The sequence below is a fragment of the Phasianus colchicus genome, chromosome Z (genome assembly GCF_987193195.1).
Source record: "Phasianus colchicus chromosome Z, bPhaCol1.hap1.1, whole genome shotgun sequence".
NCBI lineage: Eukaryota > Metazoa > Chordata > Aves > Galliformes > Phasianidae > Phasianus > Phasianus colchicus.
In genome coordinates, this window is record NC_143476.1 from 74,606,932 (window position 1) to 74,614,048 (window position 7,117).

Below are 7,117 nucleotides of genomic sequence, written 5' to 3' on the forward strand. Positions count from 1 at the left end.
TGTGAGTCACTTTTTTGGAATTTGTACCTGGCTAGGCAGAAGGTTTATTATGATTTTTTTTTTTTGACAGCAATCATATCTTGAGTAAAAATACACACAATTAGGAGAATCTGCTTTAAGTAAAAAAAGTGAAACAATTAAAAACATAAATACAGAATGTTAAAGAACATTTGTTCCTGTGACTGCTTTTCATGATGTGAAGCTGTGTCTCCTCAGAGCCCTGTGTCACCTTGTGTTTATATTCAAAATGAAATGTTCCTTTCTGTGGTGTTTGATTAGCCAGTCTAATGTCCAGTGTTCATATTTGCACTAGCACCATGATACATATTTTAAGTGAGCAGTTTGAGCCACATTTTGTTTCCATTGCCTGTTCTCTGTAGACAACATATGGATCGCATGTTTGATACTGGACTTGGAATTCACAATCATTTTAAAGCTTAGATTCAAGTTCAATAGCAGCAAAGTCTCAGAGAAATCCTTTTGAAAGTTGAGCTCCAAAAATGGAGAAGATAGGGGCTTCTCCAGCTCTCCTGAGAGTGCTTCTGACTTGGGTCAATGGAAACCCAGGTCAGGAAGGAAGAGCCACTCCGTGCTTGACCTGGGAAGGAAGGGGATGAAATCTGTCAAGTGGAATAAAGGAAGGTGGGGGGACTGACAGCGACTTGACTCAATAATGACTGTATTCTTTTTTTTGCGTACCATTAGATGTCTGCATTTTTACTCTGACATCTTTGGGTGGACCTACCTTTAGTAAAATCCAGAATTTCAGGAATTTCAGATGCACTGAAAGCTAGGATGTGGTTGCCTTTTCAAAAACTTTAGGTACATCTTTTCATTGCTTTGAACAATCTGCAGCTTTTTCATTTGCTTTTTTTTTAAATAAATTCCTGGGTCTGAATACTGTTGTTCTCTTAAGCACAACAGTGTTTAGATAAATTGGCCACAAAATATGTTTCATCATAATGCAAGCATTCACATCTCTGCGGAGATTATTTCCTTGCTTCTGCAGTGCTATCCACGTGTGTTGGCCTTCATACGTTATTTTAATTTATGATCCTCACTGTAGCCACAGGCACTCTGCTGCTGGAACAGAGTGTGGTTTTACAGAACAAACATCTGTGGGGGTTTCCAGATGTGGGAAGGATATGGAAGTGGGTGTTATCTCTCAATGGGAAGGTAGGAATGTGGCTAACAGCAGCAAATATTTGGATATAACAAAGCTTGTGAGTAAAATGTATCTATATTGTTCCCTTTAGAACAGAATAAAAAGATGAAGACAAGGTAAAGAATACCTAGCAATGAAGATCTATTTCAGTAAAAGATTGTAGGATTGGACATAGCAGCCTGTCCCTACAATCTACCTACTTCTCTGTTCTTTCTTTGGTGTTTGCTTGTACTAGACATATTCTTGTGTGTGTTTCCATGTCCTACAACAGTCAATGAAATGGAAATGTGCCTGAAATTAAATATATGTTGATACGTTGAAAATTTTTCTTCATTAAGTCCCACATGAGGGCTGACTTTAAGGGAGACAGCATGAAAAAAAAACGAATGTACACAACAGGGAAAATTGGCCATGTTTTTATTTTTGCATGCATATTGTCCACAACCTGAAACAGTTCAAAGCACAAGGAGGGACTTTCCCCTGGAACTTCCCATGTTGACACAGCTGGGAATGTCAGAAGCAGATAAGTACTCATGTAAGCCACTGAAACATTGTATGAATTGGTCCTTAATAACAAAGGGAATTTAAAATTTGTTCATTTAGGATTCAATAAAAGGAATTCTGCCTTACTTTTAGCTTTCCTTGACTAACACAGGTCACACTTCTGCTGCTGCATCTTAGGCCATGCAGAGCATCAGCTGCCAACTGCAGCTACAGAAAGTGCCTCCCTCCTACTTAATGTGTAGTGGGTGCCAAAGGGAGTCTGGCTAAAAGCCTTTTAACAAATAATTAAATGCAATATCTGTTTTCTATCAGGTTTCACTTGATGTGAAACTGCCTGAGAGATGTGTTTACATATTCACAGCATACATGCAAAGAAAATCAAAACAAGGCAGAAACAGATAACTGGGAGTAAACATGTATAAGAAACGTACTGAAGCTGGGCTGACGATTAGACAAGCTTATAAAAGTGCAGAAAATGCTCGTTATGCACTGAATCAACCCAACAGATGCAAGGCTCCTTATTTTATCACTGTTTTGAGCTACTGTGAGGACCTTAGGAGAATTTCTCTTGGCCCTGTACATATCTCTGCTGAGTGCAGTAAAGCCTGGCCCTGCAGTGCTTCTGCTCCAAGTGCTGGCCCTTCAGTGCTTCAGTCCTCCTGAGGTCCCACTTGACGTGACCTCTCATGACGAGTTGCAGAGTGACAGAATCCAGAGTGAAGCCAGTAGTGTTGTATAGTCTTGGCCTGCAAGCCTCAGATGCTTAGATTAGATCTTCTCCTCTGTCACAGGTGTAGGATTCCCAGCTGAGCTAATACCAGTTTGGACTGGTGTGTTTTTCAAAAATATGTGAAGTGGCTCTTCAGGTCCACTTAGGGCTGCACATTTGTCATTACCCCTACTGCACTTTCAATTGCTGAAGACACAAATATATTTCAACCAGAATAAAATCGGCTCATTTTCAATCACATTTCCTCACTTTGGTTCTCTAAAATGTCATTCTGATGAAGCAAAGACCTGAAACAGGAAAAAGGCAATAGCTGTTGTTTATTTCTCTTTCCTTTCTCAGCATAAGGAGATTTGTTGGTCTCTAATGATCATTGTGTCTCAGCCTCCCAGCACAGTCCTGGTCTGTTTATCTCTATGCGTCCTGGTCTGAATTGAAACAATTAACAGTTTCTCTGAGCCAAAAACAAAAGCAAAAACAAAAACAAAAACAAAACAAAGCAAAACAAAACAAAAAAAACCAAAAAAAAAAAAAAAAAACCCACACCAAAACCCAAAAAACCTGAACGAAAAAGAAAAAAAGGAAATTCTAGACATAAAAAACCCTTGAAACCTGGAAGATGATCAAAGAAAAGTTATGCTCTGATCTTTCCTCATTGCTCTGAAAGAAACTGAACTTAGACTGAAAGGGATGCACGTTTCACCTGTCCTGCATTAGTAAACACCTCCTTTCAAAGCCAACCAGGAGGACACAACCTCAGATAGGCTATCCTCATAAGTGCTTTCACCTCTGCCACACCATCTGGATGCTTGTATAGCACAGAGATGTTCCTACAACATTTTATTTGCTACCTGCTTTGGCAAAGATTAGGTTTCATTTTCAAAGCATTTCTGTGACTTTTTGATGAAGTCCTCCTAAGGTGCTGGAAGCTGAGCACCTCATGTTACAAGAAGATAAATGAAGTTATGGAGTACTAAAACTCTTGCTCCACGACACAGGAGAAGGCCATCTGATGCAGGAGTACCTCTTAGAAACAAACCTCATGGTGTTGGTCTCAGAAATCCTAACTTGCTTTCTCTCCCCAGATCTTTGTTAGGGTCATTGGATTGCTGAATAATTCAACTTCATCTCATGCTTCAGTGCCTTGCTTCATGTCCTGTATATATGTACACAAAATAGTTGAAAAAAAGTATTAACAAAGCATTTTTATTTTTATTTTTTTTAGAGATCACATTTGACTCCTTCTTTCTGAGCTGAAATGTGTTGCAGAAGTCGCCATGTGTTTGTGACTGTCTCTAAAAGTTAGGCACCACTGCTCATGTCATGCAGACTGTTTCTGCTGAAGGATACGAGAACTGCCTAATTATACAGCACAGAAGTAGCAAGTGCACTAGCAGTAATCTGCTGCAGTTCCTTAAAAAAACAACTACACCCTCGGTACGGTACAACTGACTTTTCAGCCAGGCAGGAGAAACAGGAAACATCAGGCAACAGCTAGAAAAACCCACCAAAAGCCATGTTCAAGGGTGATTTACAACAGCACGAAAAAATTCAAAATCTGAAAGACAACATTAGAGTTACTTATACCAGAGAACCCAGACTCTGCAATTTTGAATGACTGTCTTGCATTATTGTATGCAAGTCTGTATGTGCACTGCAATGGTACAGTCCTAGGAAAGCCTTGGTTCACCTTTCCAATCAGCCCAGCAGAACACAATAGCACCATTTTAATCTGCACCAAGATTAAATCTGAGCACTCCAGATCAGACTTTTCCTTTCATTGAATGTAAACAATCAAATCTCACTCTTAAGCCCTTTCCTGCTTTACTTAGCTACGAGCTCTTACATTTGCTTTTCTTTTATTTAACGAACACACTCTCATTTAAAAGATGCTTTAAATAAAAGTACATGTCATATTCAACAGGATGTATCTGAAAACCTATTTTATCCTGGCAGTATAGAGTTGGAGGAAATCTGACCTGAGAAACTCTTAGAAAAACCTTTTAAAGCATTGGGGTCAGATTGCTATCTCCTTTACTCCTCTCTGAATTCGGAATATACCTACTGATTTCTGCAGAGCTGCTCCAGACTTTCATCACTGTAAAGAACATAAAAAGAGATGTTTTCTCTTTCTCATTGCAGATTTCACTCTTGCAGTGCTCTCCTCTAGGTATCCTGCTCTTGCTTTACCTCCCAGTGCCCTTCCTCAAAAATCCCCTTTGCCAGCCGAGAAAATGTGGCGCTTGGAGGAGACCCAGAAGCCTTCCTGGTGCCAGGCTCCTGGCCTCACTACCTGGGCAAGCTTCCCACTGCTACAGGAAGCCGCTTGTGCTCAGGGTGGGTCTTCCTTGCCCTTCCCTGCACAGCAAGGGAGACGAAGGACTATGCCAAAAGTACCAAAGAAAGCAGCTTTAACCCTCTGCAGATGAAATAGGGGGTCAGGGAGAGGCCACTTGCAATTTGACATCCCATGCGTGCTGCCTGACCTCCTTGTTTGGCAAACATCTTCCTTTGGGTGAGGAACTTCAGATAGGGTCACCAAAAAAAAAAAAAAAAAAAAAAAAAAAAAGGGCAGTTCACTTTCTAACTGCACCACAGTGAGAGAGGGTGTGCAAAAAAAATAGAGGAGAAATTGGCAAGGGAGACAGTCCCTCTGGTCTGTAAATAATTAAATGTTGAGTAGTCCTCAAATGTATACGTTGAGAAAGCTTCATTTGCCCCCCTCTCCTGCTTGGAGGCTAATTTAATCCATATCACAGTTTTTGCAAAGACATTCCTAATGCTATTGTGCTGCAAATCCTGTCTGATCCAACATTCAAATATTTATGTAAAGTGAAATATGTCTGGAAAGAAGTCAAAACAAAACAAATATGCCACACAATCTCATTCCCATATGTCCCTCCTTCCTCATTTACATTCACGTTAAACCCTATGCAACCAGGTTCCAACTGCTAGTGGTGATTAATGGCTAATAATTACAGCCCGTTTCTTTGAGTACATGGATGGCCTTGCATCTTGCCGAACAATTCAGTCTGGAGCTTTCAGGAGCTGCAAAATGCTTTTGCAGCAGATTTTCTCCTCTCTGCAAGTGAGTGCAATAGTTTGGGTTTTTTTTTTATTATTTGTTACTACTGATAGATTTGGATTCTTTTGAAAAATGAAATGGACATCTTTTTATTCCAGGGCCCACATACCATATCCATCTTAGCTGACAGATGCCAGTAAACTCAGGCTAGATATGTGTAAAATGCAGCTCTATGTAAAACTTTTGCAGTGTCTGGAGACTGCAGCTGTCCCTGTCCTCGCAGCGGTATGGCTGACACACACCACAGCTCGCTCCCAGCAGATCCGCGACGCCAAGCGGTGCAAAGGATGCGTGTGAAATGTGCCATGTTCACAACTGACTCCTGCGCACAACCGTCCCTCCCCCCAGAGGTGATGAAAGCCTGCAATTTCATTGACTTCAGTGGTGGAGAATGCTGCCAGGGCCAGAGTGTTTGGGGTGTGACAAGCTGCGGCTGCGGCCTGCAGTGTCAAGGGAGTTGGGGAGCCTTACCCAGGAAAGAACTTGAGATCTGAAAATAGCTATCCTTGATTCTTTCCCTTCTTATATGGAGCCCTGAGTGTTCGGTAGTCTTCTGGGACAGGTCTCAGTGGGGAAGACAGTACTATTCCCTTCAAGAGGCCTTCAATCCAGCATTTAAGCTCTATATGGGGCCTTTTAAAGGATACTTTGCCCTTAAACAGCTATTTCAAGCCCTTCAACTGGAAAAGAGAGATTGCATCTGCCACTGCTGTGGAAGGTCTGGACGACCCTGTCTTGCAGAGCAGCCCCAGGGCAGCCATAAATCAAGGAAATGCAACGTCCTGAAGCCAGAGAGGTGGCCACATTCTCCCACTCAGCAGTAGCAGGAGGAAAGCAGGGCAGAAACCAGAGCTGCCCCTGTGATGCTGTAATTATGATGAATGCTGGGGGTGACCTCAGAAGCATGAGAGAAGAATACCTTTACAAGTGGATTATTTATCAGTCAGATGTGCTGATCTGCTCCTCTGGGACTATTTACAAGCAAGGGTGAGACTAACTAAACCTGGAATCTATATAGCTTTAGGCATATTTGGGAGTAAGAAGCCAGTGTCTTACTGAACATAAAGTATCCCATCATGAGGTACAGCAGCAGCAAAATATATATATATATATATATGTATTTATACTTGTAAAGGTTTGAATCTGTGACACAGATTATGGTTAGACTAAAAGTGGTCACACCTGACACTCAACTGATCTTTTTTTTTTTCTTTTTTCTTTTGCTCATTAAAAGCATATTTTTGCTATGTTCAGTTTTCCTGAGTTCTCCCTTCTTTTAAGTTTGAATCAGGGACATGACACTCATGTAGTCATGAGTACCTAAGAGACAACCAACACAAGTTTCCCACCAGTCCTTTAATGATGCCTGATGGCTTCATGAGTGAGGACCTCATCTGGGAGAAAATCTCAACTCCCATAAACAGGGAAAAGCGCCCTGTCCAAGCTGATTCTGTATTGGCAAGTCAGTCATGCCAAACCAGAAAGAGTTTGGTTTCAGATTTAATTTTATTCTTTCCTGCATACATCTACTAGTGGGGGACTTAACATAAACCAGAGACCATGTGCATAGTTCAAAACTGGTTTTCAGAAGTCACTGACTTCTGAAAGATATAAATATATTTTTACCACTAAGAAT

At 41.0% G+C, this 7,117-nt stretch overlaps 1 long non-coding RNA gene across 1 annotated transcript; it reads right to left on the reverse strand.

The window, feature by feature from the left end:
- Nucleotides 1–1,584: 1,584 nt before the first annotated feature.
- On the reverse strand, nucleotides 1,585–6,286 carry LOC149913086 (uncharacterized). Its single transcript, XR_016462025.1, has 3 exons — nucleotides 5,953–6,286; nucleotides 3,436–3,552; nucleotides 1,585–2,686 (listed from the first exon to the last, which is right to left on the reverse strand). It is a non-coding gene; the product is annotated as an uncharacterized LOC149913086 (long non-coding RNA).
- Nucleotides 6,287–7,117: the final 831 nt, after the last annotated feature.